We start from the raw sequence: 12609 nt of genomic DNA, 5'->3' as shown, positions 1-12609 counted from the left end.
AGCATTCTCTGCTCTCTCCGAGTCTCCCATTCTCCAAAATATTTCCCCTTTTACAGGACTCCAGAAATTTATCAAGACCCACCCAAATGGGTGGAGACACGCCTCCAGCTAATACAGCTTGACAACCACTCTTGATTAAATCTCATCTCCAGCGAGATGATCTAATTACAGTTTCAAATATATAGTACTGAATAGGGATTAGAAGAAACGGCTGCCTTTACAAAATGAGATTAGATTTAAAACATGGCTTTTCTAGGGTGCATACATCAGTTCAAACTAGCACACCTGACCTGGAGGGAAGTGAATTGACTGATGGCCCCCCATTTCCATCTCCTGCAAAGCGCTGGACTGGTGTGACAACTGCTCCTAGCTGTCCCTGCACCTGGTGCAGGACTGGTGGGAATGAAGGCCAGGACAGACGTGTGTGCAAACCCAGCACCGTTCTTAGTGGGGCTGGGCCTTCCACATGAAATAATGAGTGGGATCCTGGAGCTCGAGCTGCAGATAGGGGCATTAGTGCCTCCAAACAGAGGGTTTCCCTTGGGGTTCTGAATCCCATGGTGGCCACAGGGGTGCTCTGGCTGGCAGGAAACCTGGCATTTCAGGCCCAAGCTTCCCCCATAGCAGCTGGTAATGCTGGGGTCCCCACTCCTTTCTGATCTTATATTGAGTGCTGCAGAGTTGGGGCTCAGATCTAAGACCTCCTTTCTGCTCCCAGAGCTCCTATATGATGCTGAGACCTCTGCCCTGGAGGGGACTGTGGTGTGTTGCCATATGCCTTGACATTAGTCAAAGCACTGGGCAGGTAGGTGGCAGCTGCAAAGCCAGATGCAATGGTTGCACCCAAGGAGAAAACATCTAGGGTGGCTCTAAAGTCCAGCTGGGGGCTCATGTCATTGTCCAAGATAGAAGTTATAAGTAACAAATCCCCCAAAGCTGACTGTGGTGCTGCCCAGGGCTGGCCAGCCTGGGGTAGAGGTTGAGGTGGGAACTGCGGAGTGTGCAAACTGGAAAGAGTGATCAGAGCTGATGGCTTCATGAGGGGGTTCATCAGGGGGCCCAAACAGCACCTGGGGCAAGGGGTGGCATGGCTCCAGGGTTAAAGGGCAGTTTGCAGGTCAAGGTAAGCCTGCAGAACCTGAGTTTGGGCAGGGTGGGGGTGCCTGTGGCTCAGGCAGTGCTACCATTGGGGGTGGGGGGTGAGTGTTTGAAGGGCGTGGTCAGATGAGAAGAAGCTGGCAGTGGGGCAAGTGGGAGGCCCCCTGAGTGGAGAGGTGGAAGAGGGCATGGTATTCAATGAGGTGGTCCCACGTCATAAGCAGACTGGTGAGCCAAGCCTGCAGATGTGCTGGTTGAGGGGCTGGAACTTGTACAGAAGCAGCCATTGCCAGGCTTGTGGAGGGAGGAGCCCCAGGCTTAGTGGGCAGTGGGGGGGCATGCAGGGAGGGTGGTGAGGAGATGGGGGAGTCCACACGCATCGGCTTTGGTGACTCCGTCTTTATGTGATGGGATACCAGGAGAAGGTGGAGCCAGCATGGGCTGTAGCTGGCACTGAGACGCTGAGAAGCACAGGGCCTCCTCCCTTCCCATTCAGGGGGCTTCCGCACATAGGCTTGAACAAGAAGGAGTCCCCTCAGCAGCAGCTGCAGGCGCAGGCTCAGGGCTTCTCCTGTCACAGTCCACACCTCATGTGGGGCCGGGAGCAGGGACAGTGGGGTGCAGGAGACGAGGACACAGGTCAGCCCTGTTGGTGTCTGACAATGGGGTGGCAGTAGGGCTCAGCAAGGTGAAAGGGGCTGAAGGCAGAGACTGTGCTGAGGAGCCTGGAAGAGACCAGGGCAGTGAGGGAAGGATGGGGCCAGCTGAACAAGTTTTCTTCAAGGCAAAGGACTCATGAAGGTGGCCTCTGCAGCACACCCCAGCTGGCCCCTGCACCAGACTCCCCTAGGGAGTCCTGCTTCCTGCAGCTCCTCAGCTATGGAGTAATGCTGGGTGTTGCAGGGCAGCTGGTGGAGAAGCAGTTCCTGCGGCAGGCAGGGGGAAGGACAGGGAAACTGTGAGGTGCTGCAGTCTGGGGCAGCCTACGATTTACTCCCCAGTGCATGGCTGATGCCCCAAAGCACTGCTTCCTTCTCCTCGTCTAGACTGTCAGCGGTGACTTGACAGCCTAGCTGGCGGTGGTGGTGGCAGCATCAGAAGGTCATCTCACCTGCGCGGCAGCAGAAGAACCTGTAGTTTCCAGGGCCTGGTGCTGTCGGATGTGGGTGAGCCACCCCTCAACCTTTGTTTCTGCCCTGAGGTTGCAAAGGAAGCCTTTTCTCTCTGGATCTTCCTCTGGAATACCACGGAGGCTGAGGAGCTGAGTCGATGGCCATCTTTGCTCACCGTCTTTGTGGCCCTCTGGGGCAGCCAGGAAAGACATGCCCTGCCGCCTCTGCAGCCGTGGGGAACCTCAAGTGGAGCTGTGAGAGCTGCTGATGGTGTTTCAGTTGGCACATGAGCTCATATGACAACTCTGGGAATTCTGGAGGCAGCAGCTTTCTGAGCTGTTGGTCTGAAGGCTTCTCTTCCAAGGCCCAGACCCAGGCACGAAGGAGGGGAGGCCTCCACTCTCCCAGGAGGCCTCAGGTAGACTCTGTACTCCCAGTGCCATCGCAGTCCCATCTCTGATTGTCCTGCCTCTCCAAGACTGTGGGACCCTCCTCCTGCCAAGCCATCTCTTCCCCACCCTCTCCCATGGCCCTGAAGAGTCTTCTCTGCACCCATCCGGGCACACCTGGGTGCTTCTGGCTACAGAGAGGTGACTCCCTGCTCCAGAACCAAGCAGAAAGCCAAGTTGTCCACCAAATCCCCTGAGTTGCAGGACACCCTGGAGTTGTGAGCAGGCAGCGCCGGCTTCCTCTGATAGCGACGCCTGTACACTGAAGTGAGGACCTCCAGAAAGGCACACAGAGATTGCAGGACACTGAGGTATGGTCTGCCAGAGGCCCTGACAAACTGCCGGTGGAAAGTTCCCAAATACTTACAGGATGTCCTGCCAGTAGATGCAGAGACAGGAGCAGCTGGGTGTCCCCGGCCAGCCAAGAGAAGGCACACTCACGGCAGGCACTGTGAGTGGGTGGGGTCAGTGGGGTCCCCCTGACATGTTCTCGCCCTCCCAGTGCCAAGAACAGCAGCGAGGGGCAAAGCCTGCCCAGGTAACTGCCCGTGGAGCAGATGTGTAAGACCAGGTCTTTGTATCAAAGAGATGTACTGTGAATGTTCTCCTTTATCAGCCAGCCGAGGGGAGGAAGGAGGGAGGGAGGAATAGAGGAGAAGAGAGGAGGAAGGATCCTCTCCAGGTGTTTGCTGATTGGCTCAATCAGTATTGGGGCATTCCATAAGTGCTCAGCCAGTCCATTTACAACTCTGCCATAGCCTTCACCTCCTGCCTGTGCTGAGCCTAAAGTTCAATGAGAGGTGAAAGCTAGGGTCTTCTCAATGCTTATCTGAGCATATGCCCTGCCATGGGCTAAAGTCCATGTAATACACAGGAGCTTTCACACCCTTATTTCCCAAAGTAACTCTCTAGCTTTACCTCTCTGACTTTCAGCATGTCTGTTATTTGTCCCAAATGTAATCCTTTGCTCTAAGCCACAGTGGCTTGTTCGTTTCCTTTTCCACATTTTGGAGGAATGCCCTCCATTTAGCCTCTTTTCCACCCTGAGAGACTTCCAAATTAGATGAAATGAAGGCAAGTACCTTGTGCTAGTCCAGACTGGCTAAAACAGACAAACAGAATTCCTTCAGAACTAGCTCTGCTCTGCTCCCTTGGGAGGCAGGCACCCACACCAGGGCATCAGACCCAATACAAGCAGGAGTAGAGGGTAGGGCAAGGTCAAGTTTAAAGGCATGCACTTCTCCTGGGTTTAAGTCACATTTATTTTGATTCAGCATCCACTTCTTTGCTGTAAACTTTTGACAGTTTTCAGAGATGCCACAAGGTTGGTTCTTATGGCTTTTGCTTATTTTCTCATTACTGTGGAGAGATGCATGAGCTCCCTACTCCACCATATTCACTGACATCATCTGTGGTTTAATTTTTGTCTCCAAATGGTACATATGTATTGTGGTAGAATGCTTGCCTTCCATGCGGGAGACCCGGGTTCGATTCCTGGACCATGCACCAAAAAAATAAATATATATATATATATACACACACACACATACACACACACATAGTAAACATTTTACAAGGAGAAACAGAGACTAGCATTTACCCAGACACTTACCATTCCCTTGTTTTTCCTTTATTTCTATGTTGTATCATTTCCCTTCAGCTGAAGAAGTTTTTAACACTTCTTTTAAGAGCAAATTGTCTGGTGATGAATTCTCTTAATTTTCTTTCATCTCCATCAATCTTTATTTTATTGCTGCTGCTCTTTTGTGGTTGTTTTATTTTCTTTTTGACCTTCCACCCTTAAGGATATTTTTGCTGCATATAGAATTCTAGGTCGATACGTTTTTTTCTTTCAACACTTTAAAAATGTTATTCCAGGCTCACCTGACCTTGCTGATGAGAAGTCATAGGCCTTCAAACTGCAATTCCCTTAGGTGTCATTTTCCTGGGACTGCTTTTAAGATTTTTTTTTTTAAGTTTTGACTTTTACTAGATTGATTCAAATGTGTTATGGAGAGATTTTCTGAGATTCTTTAACCAAGTTTTACAACATTGGCAAGTTTTAGGCCATTTTTCCTCAAATATTTTTCTGTACCTCCTTTAGGCCCTCCAAAGGCATGAGTATTAGAAATTTCGGTATTGTTCCACACATCACTGAGGCTTCATCAATTCTTGTTCCTTCTTTTTCTCTCTCTTCTGCAGATTATATTATTTCTGCTGGTCAGTTCTTCAAGACCGCTGCTCTTTCCTGTGTCTTCTCCATCCTGTTATTGAGCCCACGTGGTTAGTTTCTTGGAAGATATTTTATGCTTGGTTCTAAAATTTCCATTTGCTTCTCTTCTATAGTTTCTGTTTCTCCACTGAGAGCTTGTATCTTCTTTTTCTAAAGAGTACTTACCTACCACGTTGTGTATGATTATAATATCTCCCTTGTCTGAGAATTCTTTTATGTGGGTCATTTCAGGGCTCGATCTTTTGATTGTCTTTCCTTTGAGAATTGCTAAGATTTTTGTAGTTCTTTGTATGTTATGATGTATAATTTTAGATGGATTCCTGAAAAGTGTGTTTATTATGTTTTCAAACTTCGGTTCCTACTGAAATATTCTGGATGACATCAGTTTTTTCTTTTTGTTGTCGTATTAAGCAAATGACACAGGCAAGCTCAGACTACAAGTCCTCTCTTTCCTCCTTTCAGCAGTTGGAGCCCTTCATCTCCCACCCATCTCCTGATATGTGTGTTCTACAACAAAACTCAAATCTAGGGTATTTTAAAGAACTATAAGAATCAGTCAGGGTTCAAGTCTTTGGTGAGCCCTTTGTGTCTGCATGACATAACACAACTTTGGGAGATGAGCATTTTCTGTTGCAGAGCAGTTTTCAAAGACTCTGCTCTGTTTTTTGGGTCTGTTCAGTGCATGTAATACCAGGGAATTATACTGGTTCCTAAAGAGATTTAAGTCATCCCTTTTCCTAGCTTTCTCCTCTACAGGGTTCTACTGACATTTTCACAGTGTTTTAGCCCCCTGTGCTGTTGTGTAGCTTAGGTGACTAGGTCAGAATTTGAGGTGAAGCACTGAGAGCAAAGAGAAAAAAAAGCAACTAGAATTTTTCCCTCATGCTTCAAACAACGGGCTCCCTTACCTGTTCCTTTTGCCAATGACAGCCCCTCAGGGTGTTGTATGCCCTTGTCACCTCTGAGGCTGTCTATCTTTGGGGCCAGAGCTGAAAGAGGAACATAGAAAAAAAAAAACAAAACAGGGTTACCCCTGTGCTCTGTGACATTCAGGGATCACCTTTCCCAATAGTCTGGCTTGAAATAGAGGGTTTATCCTAGAGTTTTTACTTTCAGTGCCTGCTCCACTGTTCCATGACTCCATCCATCAGAAAACAAAGGAAGAAAAACAATCCACTGCCGCGTCCTCTTTTTCCTCCCCAGTTTAACACGGTTCCCTGGAAGGAAGGGCGGTGGCAAGGCCTTCAACGCCCCAAAAGAGGACGAGGCATAAAATGGTGTAATAGAAAAATACTGGGATTAACGACACTAATTGTGTGTTTCTTGATGCTGGTTGTGCTCCAAGCATTATATCAAAACGAATCAGAAAGCAAAAGAATTGGAAAAAATGATACAAATTGTACAAATTGCAAAACCTTGTTAATGACTGTTTAGAAAAAATTAGGTTGGGACGCCCCCATTAAGCAAGTCGTGCTGCAGATACAGCAGGCAGAAGTGCTTTTAGAACAAGTCACAGAAAAGTACCCCATAGAAAGTAAACACTTACAATTAAAAAACCCTGCATTGAGCCATCCTAGAAATTTACTCCCCACCACGGCACCAGTCCATTGCTATAAAACAATAAAAAATCTAAGTAAACAATGTAACCTTTTAATCAAAACAAGCTAACCTTTAACCAGACTAAAATAGGTCTTGACATATTGCCTCACCTGTAGAATAATAGGAAAAGAAAGTCTAAACTCAGAAAACTGCAAACACAATGTCTGTGGTTTAAGCCAATATCTTGCTGCTATTAAAATCTTGTGTAAGTGTTCCTAAGAAAATCAAAACGTGTACTTTCGCTTTGCTTCCCTGAACCTGTAACTTTACCTAAAACGTAAGCCATGACACAACCATGATTCTGTGATACCTGTTTCCTTGCCAAAAATAAGGGTATAAAATCAGTTAAGCAAAAATAAATCTAAGCAACTCTTCTCAGAGGAAAATTCTCTAAGCTGTCTCTTGGTGTTCTTCTCGCGCCGACGACCCTCCACACCTTCAAGCCCGTTCCCTCTGCTGCGGCTGGACCGCGGCAATCCACCATCATCACTCCATTACAAGTTATTTGTAGCTTCAATTCCAGTCCCTGTCTGCCTAGTCTTACTTATTTTTCAGAGTTTTAAGCACTTGCATTACATAACTTCTCTCACAACCCTACCCACCTTCTCTCACAATGCTAAAAGGTGGGTCCTTGTGCGAGGCACAAGAAGAGGGAAGACTGGTTTATTCAGAATTCCTTTCACAGAAGGAAGAGAGGAGAGAGCTTTGGTTTAGGGACAGGAGGAAAGGCAGAAGGAGTCTGGGGGATGGGGGACCGTGGCTTCTACTCCTGTCCTGCCACATTGTTGGGATGGAGCCTTGGGGCAGAGAAGGGCAGTGCCCAAAACCTGAGGCCCTTGTTATACAATATCCTGTGGGGGCTGGAGACCCAGCTCCCCAGGGAGCCTGGGGGTGGGGGGTTGGGCTTCTTCTCCATCAGCTGGTGGGGCTCGGGCACGCAGGAGCCCTGGTTACTGTTAACCCGCTGGCGACTCCCAGCTCTTCCACATCATCTTCCAAACCTTTTCCCCAGCTGTTAAACTTTGTTTTAAAAGTCATTTGCACATTTTGTCAATTTCCCTTCTTCTCCACTAGGGGGGGATCTACATCCACCTTAGAAAACCACCATTTCCAATTCCTAGGATCCTCGCGTGAACGCGCTGGAAAGGTTCCTGTCAATCCTTCTCGGTCAGCAGCGGGTGGAAAGGAGACCCGAGTGTTTTCCAGGGCCCTGTCACGTCACGGCAGTGATACTAATTCCAGAAGCTGGAACTCGCTGAGCACTTAGCCTGTGCCAGGCTCCATTCACAGATTAACTTCTTAAATCTGCTAAACTAAACTGCTTCTTTACTAATGATAGTTTGGGCCTCGCTCTCGTCTGCCCTCCCTGGAGATAAGATTTACTGAAATACCCAGCTGTAGAATTGCACTTGCTTTCTGACAGCACCCAGCGTCACCTGAACCACTGCTTACTGAGACTCGCCCAAGATTACCCAGCCAAAGCCCAAATCCTGTGACAGATCCTTTCTTACACACTCTTGTCCCACGGTGTGTGTTCTCCCGTGCTGCAGTGAGGAAGAACCCTGCTTGTGCAACTGAAGTTGTCTGGGGGTCTCAGGCTGAGGGCCATTCGCAGGACTGGTGGTGATGGTGATGATGGTGATGATGGTGGTGGTGGTGATGGTGATGATGGTGATGATGATAGTGATGATGGTGATGGTGGTGATGGTGATGATGGTGGTGATGGTGATGGTGGTGATGGTGATGATGGTGATGGTGGTGATGATGGTGATGATGGTGATGATGGTGGTGATGATGGTGATGGTGATAGTGATGATGGTGATGGTGGTGATGGTGATAATGGTGATGATGGTGATGGTGGTGATGATGATAATGATGGTGGTGATGATGGTGATGGTGATGGTGGTGATGATGGCGATGATGGTGATAATCGTGATGGTGATGATGATGGTCATGGTGATGATGATGATGATGGTAATGATGGCAATGTTGGTAATGGTGATGGTGATGATGATGGTGATGTTGGTGATGGTGATGGTGGTGATTGTGATGATGGTGATGATGATGGTGATGATGGTCATGATGGTGATGGTGATGATGGTGATGATGGTGATGGTGATGGTGATGGTGCTGATGGTCATGATGGTGATGGTGATGGTGATGATGGTGATGGTGATGGTGATGATGGTGATGATGATGATGGTGATGGTGGTGATGATGATGGTGGTGATGGTGATGATGGTGATGGTGATGGTAACAATGACAACAGTGAACACATATGTAGGGGTTACTTTTGGGCTCTGTTCTAAATTCTTCACATATACTAATCTATATTTAATCCTCACAACAAGTGTGTGAAGTAGGTACTGTCATCACTCCTGTTTTATAGATGGGGAAACTGAGGCAAGGAGAGGACGAGCGCCCTGTACTAGGCTACCCAGCTGGTAAGTTGCTGGAGCAAGGGGTTGAACCCAGGTGGTCTCACTCCAGAGTCAACACTCTGGGCTGGGTCCTCACCAGGCTTGCAGGCCCGGGCAGGGCTTGGGTTCCTGAGCTGCCTTCATCTCTCATGGGTGTGGTGGGTGGAGGAGAAGGTGCTGTGGAGTCTCCACATCAGGCCTGGGGGCAGGGGTGGCACCTGTCCTTTCAGAGGTGACTGTGTAGCCAAGATAGCCATATTTGTGGACCTACACTGACCCCCACAGGGCCCGCTAAAACCTCTCCCAGGGACTGGGACTTGGCCTTCATGGATCTGGCCTGTTGGTGCTGGACACTTGGACTAAGGGTGTGTGTACTGGGGAACAGAGAGGGGGCGTCTCCTGTACTGGGCACTGGGGAGGGAGGTTGGCAGAGACAAGGACAAGCAGAGAGTTAAGTAAGATGGGAGAGCACTGCAGAGAAAAAGAGGGGCTGAATTGGGAGGATAAAAGGGGTAGAGTGGTAAAGAGGGAGGGAAAAGAAGAAAAGGGGATGGAGCGACAGGGAAAGAGAAGCAGAAGGACAGACTTAGGGAGAGAGATGGGTGAGAGAAGAGAATAGGGTATGAGAGAGGGAGAAAAAGATATGCAGAGAGAAAAAGGCACACACATGCACACATACACACACTCAGAGAGAGACCAACAGACACACACACACACACAGAGTCAAACAGGATGGGAGCTAGAAGAGGACAAGAGGGCCAAAGAAGGATTGAAGCTGCCTTGGGTGTTCCTTCTCCCAGGTCCTAACTCGGGACCTCCTGGGCCAACTGCCGTCTCTGTTCTCAGACCCATTTCACACCCAGAATGTCATAACCATTGTCTGCATGGGTCTCTGCCCCTTCCTGGGACAGTGGGTGGCATCTGCTGTCCTCTGGGCCCAGTAGGGGCTAAGACACTGGGGACTGGGTGAGGCTTGTGGCAGCTCCTCAGTTGAAGCTTCTTGGCCTGGCCCATACCACATAACAGGGGGTCTCAGGGGAAATGCAAAGGAATTGCTGCTTTCAAGGCCCAAAGGAAGCTGACCAGGGGGTTGCAGAGCATTTTCAACTTGTCCTGCGAATATGACCTCCAACCCACAGACCTGGTTTGCTCCTGTAAATGGTTCCCCAGACCATAGTGATTTTTTAAATTTATTAACTCTGTATTTTTAAGACAGGCAGCTGGTGAGGTGGGGAGAGCAGAACTCAGACAGTCCCAGATCTGAATTCTGACCCTCTCACAGGCTGTGTGACTGTGGGCAAGTCACTCGACCTCTCTGAGCCTCTGTTTCTGACAGTGGAACTAATAATTCTTACGTTATAGGGTTGTGGATTATAGTAAGTGATTGCATGGAAGCTTTAGGGAAGAGTTCGTATTAGCAAATGTCACATCCCTCTTCCATGGTCCTTTGCAATTGCTATACAAGTAAAACCGTGACTTGCCAATTTTTTTGTTTTACATTTTCTAGTGACAAATATAATTATTTTTATTTGTATATGTTTTGATACATCCATAGGAATAAAATTCCTTTCAGTTAATACAAGGAGAATGTACTTTAGTAAACGCTATGGAGCATGATAATGGGAGCACGTCAAGTTTAGATCATCACAGTTGCCTCAGACATTTTCATGAAATACTAAACAAGGGAAAGTACCATTATATGGGGATTTACACAACACACATGGTCCTGAAATCAGGGTGATCAGCTGTCTTGGGTTCGCTGCAGTGGAGGAGTTCCAGGACTTGGGACTTTCAGTGCAAAACTGGGAAGGTCCTGGGCAAAGAGGGATAGTAAATTGTTCTCCCCACCTGAGCTGCTGTGTGGGAGTCAGGTCTTTGCAAACTGCGCTACACTTCCCCCATCCGCTCACCTGACCGCACGTGTGAAGCACTAATCCTTTCCATTCCAGATGATCTCTTTCTGACCAGGACCCTGTAAACATTAGCTTTCAGTTCACGTTAGTCCTAGTCCAGCTAACTAGTTGGCAACATCAGATGGGTCAGAATCTGTCTTCCCTACACACACACACACACACACACACACACACACACAGTCGCTCTGGCCTCTTCTCCGCAACGGTGCCAAGGGGGTCTTTAAAAATGTAAATCTGACCTCATGATCGGCTTCTACAGGCTTAAACCCTTCACAATGTCTGAGCATTCCAGGATAAAAAACAAACCTTTTAACAAGCTCTACAAGGCTTAGCCTACTTCTGTCTGCTTCTTAACTTCATTTTATATCACGTCCCCTCAACTCGCTGTGTTCCTGTCTCAATGGGCTTCCTCTCTGCTCCCAGACTCATCATTTTACCTTGGGCCTCAGGGCCTTGGCTCATGCTCTCCTCTCTGTGTGGAAAGTTCTTGCTGCCCCCGTCCCACCAGCTGACACCTGTCCATCCTTTAGTGTTTAGCTCTCCAGTGGCTTCCTTGGGACGCTTTTCTTGACCTCTCAGTCTAGACCACACCCTTTCAAGCCCTGTACCTGTGCATAATTAACAACTTCATGTTGGCATGTTTGTGTCTATTCCATTCATTCTCGTCTCCCCCAGGAGACTGTAAACTTTTTGAAGAAGTGACTATAATTTTTTTGCTTGACATTTTATTCCCAGCACCTAGTACATGTCTGGCATAAAGTAGATGCTCAGTAAATATTTGCTATGGGAATAAATGATGAATAATAAGTGTTCAATATAAATTTGGGATTTTTTGGGGGGATGGGTTAAGACATAACTTGCACTAGAAAGTTACCAACATAATTCTTATTGGCTCATTAGGAAAGTCCTCCTAACTCAGCAGTATAGCTTGGTCATTAGGGAAAATAATCCTGGAGAAATGGTCCTGGATCGTTGATATCTGGAGCCTGGAAAAGGGGGATGGTGGAGGGGAAGGCATAGGATTAGCAAAGTTAACTTTTGTTATTAAAGGCAAGGGGAAAAAAAGATACATCCACTGCCTCCTTCGTTTCATAAAAGAAAGCCCATTTTAACACCTAAGGAGTACAAAGAACATGAAAAAAAAAAAAAAATGCAGCTCCGCGCAGGGGCAGTGTGTTTTTGCACTGATGTTTTTTGCTTTAGAAAATTTCGGACAAAGTTTTATGGATTTGATCTCTTTTTCAGTCCTGCCGAGCTGTGTGACCTTGGGGAAGCGATTTTACTGTCTGTTCTTCACTGCCTCCTTATGGGGTGTTGTGACAATTAAATGACTTAATCTATGAAAAGCACTTAGCACAGCGTCCGCGGCTCAGTATTCCACAGCCAGAAATGTGTCCCGTCATCCCCGTTATTAAATAGACGACAGCGCCCCCTTGCGGCTGTTTTCCCGGGCACAGTCCAGCTGAGCCAGCGGCGCAATAATGAGGCACCCCCAGGCAGCAGCGCGTGGGAAACCTTGTCTAATGGGCGGGGCTGAGGCAGAGGCAGGAAGAAAAGCCATAAATATTCATAGAAACATTCAAAGCCCTGTCTGTCCTCCTGAGAATAAAGTTTGTTCGTGGGAAGCTAATGTCTGAGCTGACAGCTCAAGAGGCAGCAGTGGACGTGAAATCCCCCATGCAGGGATCACTTTATTTGGGGTAGAGGGAGTTCTCTCTTCGCCCCGGGTGACAGGGCAAGAGGCCGTGGCACTGTCTCCCCCTGGGACAGGGTTGGGATCGCTGT

At 48.0% G+C, this 12609-nt stretch overlaps 1 long non-coding RNA gene across 3 annotated transcripts in view; it reads right to left on the bottom strand.

The window, feature by feature from the left end:
• The window catches only part of LOC143683789 (uncharacterized), a 94161-nt gene that overhangs the window by 69552 nt on the left and 12000 nt on the right, over window positions 1–12609 (bottom strand). For all 3 annotated transcript variants that reach the window (XR_013175654.1, XR_013175653.1, XR_013175655.1), the window contains exon 2: window positions 5801–5881. This is a non-coding gene — a long non-coding RNA (uncharacterized LOC143683789). The remainder of the gene's footprint in view (window positions 1–5800; window positions 5882–12609) is intronic.

Source organism: Tamandua tetradactyla, chromosome 5 (assembly GCF_023851605.1).
Source record: "Tamandua tetradactyla isolate mTamTet1 chromosome 5, mTamTet1.pri, whole genome shotgun sequence".
NCBI classification, from domain to species: Eukaryota; Metazoa; Chordata; class Mammalia; order Pilosa; family Myrmecophagidae; genus Tamandua; species Tamandua tetradactyla.
This window is presented reverse-complemented; position numbering and strand designations above follow the sequence as displayed.